This window comes from Stegostoma tigrinum, chromosome 24 (assembly GCF_030684315.1).
Source record: "Stegostoma tigrinum isolate sSteTig4 chromosome 24, sSteTig4.hap1, whole genome shotgun sequence".
NCBI classification, from domain to species: domain Eukaryota; kingdom Metazoa; phylum Chordata; class Chondrichthyes; order Orectolobiformes; family Stegostomatidae; genus Stegostoma; species Stegostoma tigrinum.
Genome location: NC_081377.1, coordinates 33,964,273 through 33,980,648, shown reverse-complemented (window position 1 = coordinate 33,980,648; position 16,376 = coordinate 33,964,273). Strand labels below are relative to the sequence as shown.

The 16,376-nt window shown below is 44.0% G+C and overlaps 1 protein-coding gene across 1 annotated transcript in view; it reads right to left on the bottom strand.

The window, feature by feature from the left end:
- LOC125464837 (F-box only protein 39-like) overlaps positions 1–16,376 on the bottom strand; it is an 84,020-nt gene that overhangs the window by 27,062 nt on the left and 40,582 nt on the right. The window lies entirely within an intron of this gene.

Here is a 16,376-nt window from a genome sequence, read left to right as displayed (position 1 = left end):
CATTGTACCCAGTGTGGCTTCCTCTACATTGGGGAAACCAAGCGGAGGCTTGGGGACCGCTTTGCAGAACGACCTCCGCTCGGTTCGCAATAAACAACTGCATCTCCCAGTCGCGAACCGTTTTAACTCCCCCTCCCATTCTTTAGATGACATGTCCATCATGGGCCTTCTGCAGTGCCACAATGATGCCACCCAAAGGTTGCAGGAACAGAAACTCATATTCCACTTGGGAACCCTGCAGCCCAATGGTATCAATGTGGACTTCACCAGTTTCAAAATCTCCCCTTCCCCCACCGCATCCCAAAACCAGCCCAGCTCGTCCCCTCCCCCCACTGCATCACACAACCAGCCCAGCTCTTCCCCTCCACCCACTGCATCCCAAAACCAGCCCAGCCTGTCTCTGCCTCCCTAACCTGCTCTTCCTCTCACCCATCCCTTCCTCCTACCTCAAGCCACACCTCCATTTCCTACCCACTAACCTCATCCCACCTCCTTGACCTGTCCATCTTCCCTGAACTGACCTATCCCCTCCCTACCTCCCCACCTATACTCTCTCCACCTATCTTCTTTTCTCTCCATCTTCGGTCTGCCTCCCCCCTCTCCCTATTTATTATGCTATTGAACTGTGTTTTCCTGTTTTATTTCTTTTTCTCTGCCTGTGTCTGTTTGCAGGTGGGTAGCAGATTAAGAAGCCATAGAGTTCCAGTCAGAGAATTTAAAGTTGAGAATTCATATTATGTTTCCCTGTGGTTAGAGCTGATTTATTTTCTTATGCGTAGAAGTTTCTTATTAAGTGTCAAAACCTAGTCAATGTTTCCTGTTACCCTGAGTTCGTCAAGCAGGAAGCTTGGGGTATTTGTGTGCTGAAATTAAAACCTTAACATTTGCAAAAACTCCAGGAGCAGCGAGGCTCCAGTATGAGTACACTTTCTCAAATGGATTGTGACATGAGTCTGACCTCTCTATTTTCAAAGGAAAAGAGCCAGACTAGCATTTTACTTTCAATTAGCTTTAAGTCTATTTATAGTTTCCTGGCTATTGTGGAGTCCAGGTGAAAACTCTAATATAGTTTCTAATATTGTTTCTAATATAGAATCGACATTTAAACATTGCGTGGTGGGAGAGTATTTTAGAAATAGTGATCACAATTCAACAAGTTTTAAGATATCTATGAACAAGGATAAGTCAGGGCATGGTCGGATGGCACTAAATTGGTTGAGGGATAATTAGATCAGTATTAGGCAGGAGCTAGGGAGTGTTAATTGGAAGGAGCTGTTATCAGGCAAGTCCACATTTGACACTTGGGAATTGTTTAAAGACCTGCTGGGGAGAGTTCAGGACCGGCATATTCCAATAAGGAGGAAAGACAAGAATGGCATGGTAACGGACCCTTCATGATGACGGAGGTTGTGAATTTCATCAAAAGGAGAAAAGTAGTGCATGTAAGGTTTAGGAAGCTGAAATCAGACAGGGCCCGTGAGGAATACAAGGAAATCAGGAAAGTACTCAAGCAGGGAATTAGCAGAGTAAGAAGGGGTTCTGAAATGACCTTGGCAAGTAGGGTTAAAGAAAATCCCAAGGCATCCTATAGGTACATCAAGAACAAGAGGATAACTAGGGAGAAGGTAGGACCACTCAAGGATAAAGGAGGGAACTTATGCTTGGAGGCAGAGGATGAGTGAGATCTTAAATGAGAACTTTGCGTCGGCATTCACCGAAGTGAAGAATATGGAGGATAGTGAGATTTGTGTAAAATATGCTAATATGCAAGAACATTTTGAGATCAAGAAAGAAGTAGTGCTGAATCTCTTGAAGATCATTAAGGTGGATAAGTCACCAGGACCTGATAGTGTCTACCGCAGGTTATTGAGAGAGGCATGAGAGGAGATTACTGGGACCTGGTCCAAGATCTTTGCTTCCTTGCGCCAATAGAGAGGTCCCAGAGGACTGGCAAGTAGTTAATGTTGTTCCTCTGTTCGAGAAGGGAAATAGAGTAATCCAGGAAACTATAGACCAGTGAGTCTCACATTGGTTGGGAAGCTACTGGAGAGAATTCCTCGGGACAGCATTTATGCATATTCAGGAAAGCATGGCCTAATTAGGGACAGTCAGCATGGCTTTGTGCAGGGCGCGTCATGTCTTACTAACTTGATTGAATTTTTTGGGAAGATGTCAAAGGTGTTTAATGAGGGTAGAACAATGGATGTTGTCTACGTGGATTTTATTTCTAAAAGGCCCCTAATAGTAGGCTCATCCGAAAGATTAACATACATGGTATCCATGGTGACTTGGCCATGTGGATTCAGAATTGGCTTGCCCATTGAATACTGAAGGTAGTGGTGGAAGGATGTTTTTCAGGCTGGAGGCCCGTGACTCGTGGTATTCCACAGGGATCCATACTGGAGCCTCTACCATTTGAGATATGTATAGATGATTTGGATAAAAATGTTTATGGGTGGGTTAGTAATTTTGTGGACAATACGAAGATCATTGTAGTTGTGGACCGCGTAGACGTTTGTCAAAGGACACAATGGGATATAGATTAGTTGCAGATATGGGCAGAGAAATGGCAGATGGAGTTTAATCCGGGGAAGTTTGAGGTGCTGCACTTTAGGAGATCAAATGTTTAAGGAAAAGCAGACTGTTAATGGCAGGACCCTGAACATCACTGACATACAGAGGGATCTTGGGGTTCAAATCCATAGCTCCCTGAAAGTGGCCACACAAATAGGTAGAGTGGTAAAGAAGGCTTATGGCGTACTTGCCTGTACTTGGTCAAAGAATTGAGTACAAGAGTCAAGATGTGGCTTGAGACTTCATAAGACTTTGGTCAGGCCACACTTGGAGCACCATGTTCAATTCTGGTCATCACATTATATGAAGGATGTGGAGGCTTTGGAGAGGGTGCAGAAGGGGTTTACCAGGATGTTGCCTGGATTAGAGGGTATGAGCTATAAAGAGAGGCTAGAAAAACTCGGGCTGTTGAGGAGAGACTTGATAGAAGTCTGTAAAATTGAGATGCGTAGATAGGGTTGATGGTCAGAATCTTTTTCTCAGAGTTTAAATGCCTAATACGAGGGGACATGCATTTAAGACGAGTGGGGAAAGTTCAAAGGAGGCATGAGAGACAAGTTCTTTTATAGAGTGGTAGGAGCATGGAATGTGCTGCCAGGAGTGGTAGTGAAGGCAGATAAGATAGGGGCGTTTAGACAAGCACATAAATATGCAAGGAATGGAGGGATATGGGCCAAGGGCAGGCAGAAGGGATTAGTTTCACGATAGCAGAACATCATGGGCCAATTCCTGTATTGTATTGCTCTATGTTCTATGTTCTAAGTGACTTCACCTGATGAAGGAGCGGGAATCCGGAAGCTTATGACTTCAAATAAACCTGTTGGACTATAACCTGGTGTCATGTGACTTCTGAATTTGTCCCACCCCAGTCCAACACCGGCATCTCTATGTCACAAATCTGTAACAGAAATTTTTGGATGCTGTATAGTTATATTTTACATTGAGACACATTTCTGAAATATTTAACAATGCTGTCAATGGCCAGGGAGTCCAGGGCCAGGGATCACACGTCAGAGATACAGAAAAAAAAACAGTTAGAATCATAGAATCCCTACAGTGTGGAAACAGGCCCTTTGGCCAAACAAGTTCACACCGAACCTCAGAGCATCCCACCCAGACCCATCCCCCTAATCTACGCATCCCCGAACACTACGGGCAATTTAGCATGGCCAATCCACCTAACCTGCACATCTTTCACTGTAGGAGAAAACCCACATGTACACAGGGAGAATATGCAAACTCCAAACAGACAGTCGCCCAAGGCTGGAATTGAACTCGGCTCCCTGGCGCTGTGAGGCAGCAGTGCTAAACGCTGTGCCACCCCAAGGACCAAAAGAAAAAGAAATGTCTTCACCCAGGGAGTGGTGAGCCTGTGGAATTCGCTACTACAGAAAGAATTTGAGGCAAAAACAGTGTACAGTTTCAAGAAGATATCAGATAGAACCCTTGGAGCAGAACAGTTTAAAGGATACAGTGGGGTGGGGAGCAGCAGAATGGGTTATTGAGCTGGGTGGTCAGACATAATCATAATGAATGGCAGAGCAGGCTCAATGGGCTGAATGGCTTAGTCTTGCTCCAAAGTTTCTATACTTAAGAGGCTACAACTTATCAATTTTCCATATTTCACCTATTATGATGGAGCTGACGCTTCAATTCTATGAAATATAGTTTTGAGGCATTCTTGGAGAGTTAGCCCTGAGATACAGTTCTGCTTGTCAGTTTTTACTTAACTAATATACAGCTTCAAGCAGGATTACAAGTCTCGGGACTGAAATTCTATCGGGTCAGGATTTAATTATCAGTGCTTGCAGTGACATTGTGGTATGTTAGCATATGAGAGAGAACCATCATTTTTTTAGTTGTGTATAATTTCTCATGAGCAAACTTGCATCTTTATCAAGGCAGCCATATTGCTTGCAAGCTGGTTCTGACTTGTTTACCATGCGGTTTCTACAGAAAAGTGCTTTTGTAACTTGATGCCCCGGTATCATTCCAGTGGCATTTCACATCTATTCCTCTCAGCAGCTCAACCAGAACAAATTCAAGAGTCAGAGATAAAGCAACTCATTTAAAGTTCCTGACTACAGAACTCTGAAAATATCCTTGGCAAGCAGTATTGAGGAGCCCTGGAACTAAAAAGGTGTTGTAAACAGTGGGAGAGGCTTAAGGACATAAGAAATAGGAGCAGAGGTAGGCTATCTGGCCATCAAGCCTGTTCCACTAATCAATAAGGCACATCACCTGACAAAGGAGCAGTGCTCTGAAAGCTTGTGATTGCAAATAAACCTGCTGGACTATAACCTGGCGTTGTGTGGCTTCTGACTTTGTCCACCCTAGTCCAACACTGGCACCTCCACCTCACAGCCACTCAATTAGATCATGGCTGATCTCTTTTCGTGGACTCAGCTCCATTTACCCACCTGCTCACCATAACCTTTACTTCCTTAACTGTTCAAAAATCTTATCTATCTGTGCCTAAGAGACACTCACCAAAGCAGCCTCAACCACTTCACTGGGCAGGAAATTTCACAGATTCACAATGTTTTGGATTTAAAAGCTCCTCCTCAACTCAGTCCCAAATCTGCTTCCCCTTATTTTGAAACTATGCTTTCTAGTTCTAATTCTCTTCCTCTGTAACAGGGAGGTCTGAAGTTTGTGATTGCCTATATCTACCTTGTATCAGTTCAGCCAGATCACTTCCATCTGATATAACAAAGTGAAGCTGGATGAACACAGACAGCAGACCAAGCGGCATCTGAGAAGCACAAAAGCTGATGTTTCGGGCCTAGACCACAGGGTACACACTTCTTGAATCCAAAATGCAAAGTATGTCCTCAGTTCTGACTCATCAGAACAGTCAGTAATTTCTCTTGTGTAAAGCATGAGTATTCATCCGTGCAAACAAAAAAAAATCTGACTAAACAAACAACTACAAAGCAAACAGCATTACTCTCTGATGAGTATGTGAGATTCACTTTCTCAATTCTTTTGAATAATTCTGACTGGTCAACTGAGAGTTTTTTTAATTGGATTTACAGGAAATCCTTAGTGTTCTTTCAATATCTCTAATGTACCTATCACTGCCCAGGCAAATATCCACACTTGAAAGGGATTACCATGTGCTTCCCTCATTTCCATCTCATGGGAGCTTCAGAAACGGAACCTGTATTTAATTGCATTGTAAATAACATGCACACAATAAAGGTACCTCACCAGCTGTGCTACATTTACAGAACGCCCAAGTTTACAAAAGGCATCATTTCAATTCAAGATGGATCTCCTCCCTGAGCTTGTCTCGGAGTTAGTCCAGCACCTGTCTGTATATGTCTTAAAGCTACACTCTCCAGCCCGAGAGACTTCACGCTGACATTGCTCTGAAGGAAATCATCTATTTTAAACTAGATGATTTCAGTCAGAGTTAGATAAGGTTTGCCAGCAATATTAGCAGGGCGCTCACAAGATCATTCAACAGCTCAAGTGAAGCTTCGACCTTGCGACACCACACCACTCCAGCAGCCCCCCCAACAAGACATTTTGAAAAATGACCAGCCAATTGCCATTGATGTTTCTTCCCAGTCAGGTCCAATCTCACACAATCACTAACGATTGTCAAATTTACAGGGAGCCGTTATCCACAAACTATCCTCATTCAGAGTCATATTCCAACTGGAGCACTGCACTAGATTCCCCTGCCTCCAAACCTCTTACCAGGTCTCCTGCAATAAAATCGCTGAGGTGGGTGTGGATCACAGAGCACAGATGTGAGGTTGTGAGTGGTGGATCAGGTGGGAGGTTGTGCTTGACAGATCAGTGAGTACAGACGAAAGGTTCCAATTGGTGGGTCAGGGACCATAGATGGGAGGTTGTGATAGGCAGATCAGTCTGCACAGATGGGAGACTGTGATTGGTGGATGAACAAGCACAGAGGGGATACTGTGATTGGTGGATCATGGATCATGGTGGTGGGGGGAAGAAAGACTATGATTAGTGGATCAGTGACCCCAGGGAAAGACTGTGGATAGTGGATCAGTGAGAACATGAGAATTCTTTGGTGGATTGTGGAGCATAAAAGAGGTGTGATTCATAGCTAATAAATTTAAAAACTTATGCAAAGATTTTAATATCATTTTAAAGCTCTACATAGGTTTTGTTCAATTAATCCCCCCCATCCCTCCCCAACACCCTACAGTTTTTGATCCCCAAACCTGAAATTTACTCTTCAGAATGCAAAAGGTCTGTTTTTCAACTTGCCTGAAAGTTTCCTGAAATAAATTGATAGACACCAACAGCCCATCACTATGTCGCTCTTTATTTGCATATGAGCAGTGCATGGTTATAGTACTGCTTCATTCAGAGTCATTTACTGGAGTGTCAGTGTCTCTGACACTCACTCATTTTATGTGTCAGCCAGGGCTCCCTGATTGGACCAAATGAACAGGGCCAATCAAGGAACTCATTCTATAGTGTCTACCTGACTGGCCTTGTTACAAACATGACACCCTTCCCCCTCTGAATCTGAGGAAATAAGCCGGTTCTTTCTCTTGGAGAGCTTTGGTACTGGGTCAGGTTCCTTTGATTCAGCAGCCGATATGGGCCGTGTGTAAACACAGGTGTTCGATCTTGCACCAGGAGTGCCTCAGCATCATTTCACTTCTTCCGGCAGCAAAGGCATTGAAGTTGCTACATCTGTCATGTGCAGCAATGGCATTCCTGACGCCACCTCGCCCTTCCCCCAGGACCAGGAAGATCAGATTTAACCTCGTGCAGAGTCTTCTACTGAGGCTATTCCTGTAATTGTATGTGGGATAGTCCTGTAATCCAATAATACAACTTGGTATCTAGCAATGCTGTAGGCTCTTTATTCAAGCCAACCTTCAAAGTTGGCACTGCTGGTTCTGATGATGGCACAGAGCTGCCCTTACATGTCAAATCCCATTTGACTTTAAGAAATGATCAAATGCCCAGCTGAGAAATGATGACCCATCTGTGACCTGTCTGTGACTAGCTCCCCCAGTTCTCTGTGCCGAAAAAGATAAGTGCAGTTTTTCTACAATAATCCTCATGTTTGACAATTGATCCCCATGAACATCTAACCGCTTTGAGTAGGCTTCTACAATGACTAAAAGCATTGAACCCATGAAAGGGCCCGCACAGTCAATGTGCAACCAAATCCAGGTTTACCCAACCATTCCCATGAATGTGGGGGAGTTGCTGGTGGTAATTTTTTTATTGTTGAAACTATGGTCACTGCCCCAACAATGCAGCTATATCTGCATTGAAGCCTGGCCACCAGACATAACTTCATTTTGGAAATCCCTGGATCACCCTGATGAAGTTCAGCCAGTATCTGGTGGCAACCTTTATACGGGAGAATCACCCTTGCTCCCCCATTATAATGTGCCATCCTCCACCGTGAGCTGGTCTCTCCGGGTCGACAAAGGTTTCGATTCTAGTTGTGACAGCCATTTCCCCCCCCATTAATACCAGTTGTTGCTGTTTTGAAAGGATGGGATCTTTCTGCGTCCAAAGTCTGATATTGGCAGCTGAGACTAGGAGGGTGTCCAGAAACTTTGATGTCATCATAGGCTCTTTCATTGAGGATACCACCGGTAGTCAATTTGCTGATGAGAGGCGGATCAATGCATCCATATTTGCTACTCGGCTTCCCAGACAGTGTTCTAACATGGAATTATAAGCATTTAAAACTAGAGCCCATCGATGATTTGCAGCCCAAAGCTATGGGTGGTATTGCTGTGTTCTCTTTAAACAGACCTAAGTAAGGTTTTGTAGTCCATGAGTATCATAAATTTTCATCCATAAAATTAATGGTGGAAATTTTTGACTCCAAATATCACCACCAATCCTTCCTGTTCTATCTGAGTGTACTTAGACTCCGCTTTAGCCAAAGTCCTAGATGCAAATGCTTTTGGATGTTCCTCTGCATTGGGTCACCCGGTATCTAATACAGTCCTGATGCCTTACATGTCATTGCATGTCATTATCGGATTTACTTGGGATCATAACCTTAGAGGATGATACCTGATTTTTTACCTCACTGAAAGCTAGGGTTTGTTAATTTCCATTTCCAAGGCTAATCCTTCAAGAAAAATCAAAAGAACTGCATATGCTGTAAATCAGGAACAAAAACAGAAGTTGCTGGAAAAGCTCAACAGGTCTGGCAGCATCTGTGAAGAAAAAAAATCAGAGTTAATGTTTCAGGCCCCGTGACCCTTCCTCAGACTCTGTTTTTGACCTGACTTTATCTTACAACGTGTATAACCCAGTCTTATTGACTCTGTAGCCCAAGTAAATCATGTAGGAGACCTGAAAGATACATTTTTTCCTTCTTCACCGTATGTTTGCCTTGAAATAACACCTTAGGACTATATCTAAGTGCTCTTAGTGTTCCTCATTAGATTTCCCTGTTCCCCTAGGACATCATCTAGATAAATGACGACCTGAGGTAGATCTTGCAAAATGTTCTCCATCATCCGATGAAAAGTTGCACAGGCTGATGATACCCCAAATGACAGTCTCATGTATTAGTGCAAATCCTTATGGGTATTAATTGTAGCATACTTCTGGGATCCTGCTCTAAATGCAATTGCGATTAAGCATGTCTCATATCCAGCTTTGTGAAGAGCAGCCTCCCCGCCAGCTTTGCGTACAAATCCTCTATTCGAGGGAGAAGGTATTTATCCAGCTGCCAGAAGTGGTTTATCATTTCTTTAAAATCTACACAAAAGCAAACCGACCATCAGGCTTCGCAATTGCTATGGCCGTTGCTGCCCAGTCTGCAAACCAGACTGGTTTAAGGATTCCTTCGCTTCCCACCTTCCTGATTTCTGCCTCTATTTTTGCCCATAAGGCAACTGGCACTGGGCACGCCTTACAGAATCATGCAATTGCTTCCTGGTCAACAATGCAAGGTGGCCTTGGCTCCCCCGACAGTCCCTAGGCCTTCCTGAGAAACCTCTGGATATTTAATTAGGATTTCACTCAGGCAGCCATGTTCTAATTGGAAAATGTTGAGCCAATCCATGCGAATTTCTCGCAACCAATTTCACTCCATCAAGCTTGGGCCTGAACCTAATACTATAATCACTGCTAACTGAACCAGAGACAGGAACCAAAGTTTTACCCTTCACCTGTAAAGGTTCCCCGGTATAGGTTCTCTGGCCAAGGTCTTGCACAAAGTTAAAAGTTCTTAGCAGAGGCAGTAATGCAGAGACTCGAGCAAACAGCTCTGCCAATCATCCAACCCAAACTTTGGGTCCGCTATGTGGATGACACCTTTGTCATCACTAAACAAAACAAATTAGAGGAAACCTTCAAGACCATCAGTAATACCCTTTACTGGCATAACATTCACAAAAGAGGAGGAAAACAACAACAAGCTGCCATTCCTAGATATCACAGTAGAGCGAACAGCCAATGGGGAACTTCAAACCAGCGTCTACAGGAAAACAACACATACGGACCAAATACTGAACTACAGGAGCAACCATCCCAACACCCACAAACGAAGCTGCATTAGAACATTATTCCAACGAGCCACCACACACTGCAGCACAGAGGAACTACGCAGAGCAGAGGAAAATCACCTATACAGCGTATTCAAAAAGAATGGGTACCCAATGAACACAGTCTGCCGATTTCTCAGCAACTAACCCAAACAAGCAGACAAAACGGGCTCAGAAACCATAACCACTCTCCCCTACATCAAAGACATTTCCGAAATGACTGCCAGACTACTCGGACCTCTTGGCGTCAGGGTAGCCCACAAACCCACCAACATACTAAAGCAGCAGCTAATGAACTTAAAAAACCCTATACAGACAACAAATAAAACGAACGTCATCTATAAAATACCTTGCAAGAACTGTGACAAACACTACATTGGACAAACTGGCAGAAAGCTAGCCACCAGGATACATGAACATCAACTAGCCACAAAACGACATGACCCACTATCACTCGTATCCTTACATACAGATGAGGCAGGACACCACTTTGATTGGGACAACACATCCATCCTAGGACAAGCCAAACAGAGACACGCACGAGAATTCCTAGAAGCATGGCATTCCAACTGGAACTCCATCAACAAAGACATTGACTTGGAGCCAAACTACCATCCTCTGAGGAAAAAGAACAGGAAATGACATCACCAACCCAAGGAAACCTAACCAGATAAATAGAAAGCAGGATATAACACCAGCGCTTCGTCGGAGGCTCACTGATGATGTTACCTAGAATGGTGACAAAACGTCTGAAAACTAACCTTCCAGCTCAGCGAGCAAACTCCCATCCAGCTGATACATCATAGCATATTGACAATGTTTTATTTTCTTTCTAAATAGCACAGTGGCTCAGCGGTTAGCAGTCCTGTCTTACAGCAACAGCAACCTGAGTTCAATTCCAGGCTCAGGCAACTCTCTGTGTGGGGTTTGCATATTCTCCCTCTGTCTGTGAAGGTTTCCTCTGACAGTCCAATCATGTAAAGATTAGGTAGTGAATAAAAACCAAAAGAACTGTGCATGTTGTAAATCAGGAACAAAAACAGAAGTTGCTGTAAAAGCTCAGCAGGTCTAGCAGCCCCTGGGAAGGGAAAAACAGAGTTAACATTTCAGGCCCGGCGACACTTCCTCAGTGCTGATTTTTACTTCACAGATGCTGCCAGACCTGCTGAGCCTTTCCAGCAACTTCTGTGCCATTTTTGTGTCCATAATGTTGGTTTCTCAGGCTAAGTGAATTAGCAATGGGAAATATATGGATTAGGTGGGACGGTTGGTGCAAACTCAATGGGCTAAATGAACTGTAAGGATTCTATGAAATGAAATATCTCATTGGCACAGAATAACACATGTTGTGGGGATGGATGATAGAAGAGAGGACATGTCCTAGTGATAGGAGATAGCAGAGTTACTATTCTTTACAGCAAAGTCAGAGAGTCTCTTGTAGGCTGCACCATGGGGCACCACTTGCTGAGATACATGTCCTTCAGGATACATAATGGTAATCTATTAGTTATGGCTTCTGTCAATTTCTGCTATTAATGTGCCATTCTGCCTTTTCAGGGCACACGTTATTAATGGTCATAAAAGCTTCTGATTGCTTTATACCACTGACATGCTGGGTAAAATTAGATTAGATTAGATTCCCTACAGTGTGGAAACAGGCACTTCAGCCTAACAAGTCCACACCACCCCTTGGAGCATCCCACCCAGACCCACTCCCCTATAACCCACACATCCCTAAACACTATGGGCAATTTAGCATGGCCAATCCGCCTAGCCTGCACATCTTTGAGCTGTGGGAGGAAACCGGAGCACCTGGAGGAAACCCACGCAGACATGGGGAGAATGTGCAAACTCCGCACAGACAGTTACCAGAGGCTGGAATCGAATCCGGGTCCCTGGTGCTGTGAGGCTGCAGTGCTAACCACTGAGCCACCGTGCCACTCTAGGCCTTCCCTCACTCACCTTCCCAGAATGCTCCCTGCAACTCTCCAAGGTTTATGATATGGTAAACTCTGTCATCTTCTGATATTTGTATCTCACTTGGCTTCTGTTAGAATCTCTACAGTATGGAAGCAGGCCATCCAGTCCAATTAATCCACACCAGCACTCTCAGGAACATCCCAGCCAGATCCACCCCACTATTCTATCTCTGTTTTTTCTTTATTCCTTCACGGGATGAGGGTGTCACTGACTAGGCAGCATTTATTGCCCATTCCTAATTGCCCAGAGGGCAGTTAAGAGTCAATTACATTGCTGTGGGTCTGGAATCACATGTAGGCCAGACCAGGTAAGGATGGCAGTTTCCTTCCCTAAAGGACATTAGTGAAGCAGATGGATTTTTCCGACAATTGACAATGGATTCACATTCATCGTTAGATTCTTAATTCCAGATATTTATTGAATTCAAATTCCACCATCTGTCATGGCGGGATTCGAACCAGTGTCCCCAGACTATTATCTGAGTTTCTGGATTAACAGTCCAGTGATAATACCACTAGGCCATTGCCTCCCCTCATTTCCTGCATTTCGCATGGCTAATCCACCTAAACAACACGTCCATGGACACTATCCGCAATTTAGCACGACCAACCCACCTAGCCTGCACACCTTTAGGCTGTGGGAGGAAACCAGAGCACCGAGAAGAAATCTACATGGACATAAGATTGTGCAAACTCCACACAGACGGTCGCCTGATGCTGGAATTGAATCTGGGTCTCCAGTGCTGTGAGGTAGCAGTGCTAGCCACATATTGAAGGGCAAACCAGACGGACAAGGGTTTCATTGAAAATGAGTTTCTAGAATCAGTGATTGCTTCTTAGCGCCGTATGTTTCCAAGCCAACAAGGAAGCCAATGACACAGTGTGGAGCTGGAGAAACACAGCAGGCCAGGCAGCACCAGAGGAGCAGGAAAACTGATGTTTCGAGTTGGGACACTTCTTCAGAAATAGGGGAGGGTAAGAGGGCTCTGAAATAAATAGAGAAGGGGACAGTGATAGCAGGTAGATAGTGGAAGGGATAGGGTGGGATAGAAGACAGGCAGGTCAAGGGATGAAGCTAGTAAAGGTGAGTGTAGATATGTACGGGTGGGGGTTGGTCAGTGAGGTGGAAGGAGTGGATAGGTGGGATGGAAGACTGGCAAATCAGTGAGGCAGTGATGAGAGGGGTGGCTGGTCTTGGGATGAGTTCGGGGGTTGGGGTGATTTTGAAGCTAGTAAAGTCCACATTGAGACCATTGGTTTGTAGGGTTGCAAGGAATGTGAGGTGCTGTCAACCCAGGAAGAGACTATCTTAGATCTAGCAATGTGAATTGACGTAGGATTGATAAGAGATCTCACAGTTAAGAATCCTTTAGGGGCTATTGAGAACAACATGACTGAATTTCAAATTCAATTTGAGGGAGAGCAACTTGGGTCTCAAATTAGTGTCCCTGACTCAAATAAGAAGCAAATAAGAGGTTATGAAGAAAAAGTTATCTAAAGGAGCTGTGAAAACAAATAGAACTAAGTAGACTAGCAATAGGTAAGCAGTGGCAGACATCTAAGCAGATATTTAATTGTGTTCGACAAAAAATTATTCCTGTCAAAAAGAAAGAATCAATGAGAAAGATGAAGAGGCAGTCAAGGAGAATATCCAATCAAAAACTAAAGCATACAAAATGGGGGAAGAAAGGCAAGCCCAGAGGTTTAGAATATTTTGGCAATCAGTAATGGATGACTAAAATGTTAATAAAGAAGGAGAACATTGATTATAAAGGTAAACAGGCAAGGAATATAAATACAAACAGCAAAGCTTCTATGGGTACAAAGAAGAAACAGCAGCTAAATTAAGTGTGGGACCTAGAGGATGCAACTGGGAAATTCATAACAGGGAAATGGCAGAAAATCCAAATTGATATTTTGCACTAGTTTTAATAATGGAGCACACTATAAACCTGCCAAAGATAACAAGATAAGCAAGGTGCTAATGGGAGGGAAGATCTTGTAACAGTCTCTACAACAAGTGACAAAGTATTTGTCAAACTAATGGGACTAAATACAGACTGGTCACAGGGCAGGATGCCTGCATCCAAGAGTTTTAAAGGAAGAGGCCGCAGAGATGGTGGAGGCAGAATACACTGGACGCTGTGAGGATTCCAGCAGACTAGAAAGCTGCCGATCGTAGAATCACTGCAGCGTGGAAGCAGGTCCTGTGGCCACACCAACCCTCTGAAGGGCATCCCACCCAGTCGCACCACCTACCCTATAAACCTGTATTACCATAACTAATCCACCCAACCCTTTTTTAATTAATTCATCAAATGAGGGCAGCACTGGCAAGGCCAGCATTTATTGCCCATCCCTAACTGTTCAGAGGGCAGTTAAGAGTCAACTAAACTGGGGTTACATGTAATCGAGACCAGGTGGATGGCAAAAGAAAAACAAAAGAACTGTGAATGCGGTAAATCAGAAACAAGAACAGAAGTCGCTGGAAAAGTCCAGCAGCTTTGGCAGCATCTGTGAAGAGAAATCAAAGATAATGTTTTAGATCCAGAACCTGAGGATGGTTCACCCAAACTGAAATGTTACCTTTGATTTCTCTTCACAAATGCTGCCAGACTTGCTGAGCTTTTCCAGCAACTTCTGCTTTTGTTTCAGGTAAGGATGGCAGTTTCCTTTCCTAAAGGACATCCCTGGGCACTACGGGCAATTTAGCATGGCCAATCCACCCTAACCTGCACATCTTGGGACTGTGGGAGGAAACTGGAGCACCCGGAAGAAACCCCCAAGCAGACACAGGAAGAACATGCAAACACCACACAGTCGCCCAAGGGTGGAATCAAATGTAGGTCCCTGGCACTGTGAGGCAGCCATGCTAACCACTGAGCCACTGTGTTTAAGGCAGGCACTTAGAAAAACTTAACACAGTCAAATTGAATTAACATGAGGTTTTGTGAAACAGAAATCATATATAACAAATTTGACAGCGTTCTTTGAGGCCAATATAAATAGAGTTGATAAAGGGGAACAAGTAGAGGTATTGTATTTGGATTTTCAGAAGGCATTTGATAAAGATACCTAAAAGGATAATGCACATTGTAGGAGCCCACAATGTTGGGAATAAGGTACTGACATAAATTTCGGACTGGTTAACACAGATGATAGAGAGTCAGATTGATGGGTCTTCTTCAGGTTAGAAAGACATATGTAGGATTAGGCCTAGGGCCTCACTTATTAATTATCTATATTAATGACTTGGAGGAAGGGGCTGACTGTATTTGCTGATGACATAAAAACAAGTGGGAGGTTATAAGGAATCTGCAAGAGGATAAATACAGGTTGAGTGATTGGGTTAAAGCTTGACAATTAGAGTCTAATGCAGGAAAGTATGAGATCAGGCACTTTGGTAGGAAGAATCAAAAGACACAGTATTATTTAAATGTTGAGAGAATCCAAAACAGTGCAGCCCCGAGAAATCTTGTGTATGAAACACAAAATGCAGGTGCAGCCCATCATTAAAAAGGTGAGTGAAATTTTGGCATTTATTACTAAGAGGTTGGAGTTTTAAAACAGGGGTGTCTTGTTACAATTGCACATATAAAGTTATCTTAGTCTCAGCAGACAATAGAGTTGCTCACTCTTTAAAGAGAGAGTGACAGAATGTTGGTGGTGGTTTAACCTGACAGCCAGCAGGCCTCGGTGAGGGGCAATTTTGAGAAGGTGGGATCTTTGTGGTGGCTTCAGATGGTAAATGATTTGATTTATTGTTGTCACATGTACTGAGGTACAGTGAAAAGTATCGCTTATCATACTATCCTGACAAATCATACCTCACTATGAGCTCATCAGGCTAACAGAGCAGAATGCAGACTATAGTGCTACAGCTGCGGAGAAGGTGCAGAAAATGTTTAACCAGGTCAGCATGGTGGCTCAGTGATTAGTACTTGGCAGTGCCAAGGACCTGCATTTGATTCCACCCTCGGACAACTGTGTGGAGTTTGTACATTCTCCCCATGACTGTGTGGGTTTCCTCAGGGTGCTCTCGTTTCCTCCGATAGTCCAAAAATGTGCAGGTCAGGTAAGTTAGCCATGCTAAATTGCCGGTAGTGTCCAAGGATGGGCAGGCTATAGGTGGGTTAGCCATGGGAAATGCAGGCTTCAGGGATTGGGTAGAGGGGTGGATTGCTCTTTGGAGGGTCAGTGTACACTTGTAGGGCCAAATGGCCTGTTCCCATACTGTAGTGACTCTACAAACTCTAACATATGAGAGGTCCACTCCTAAGTCTGAAAACAGCGGGGAGGA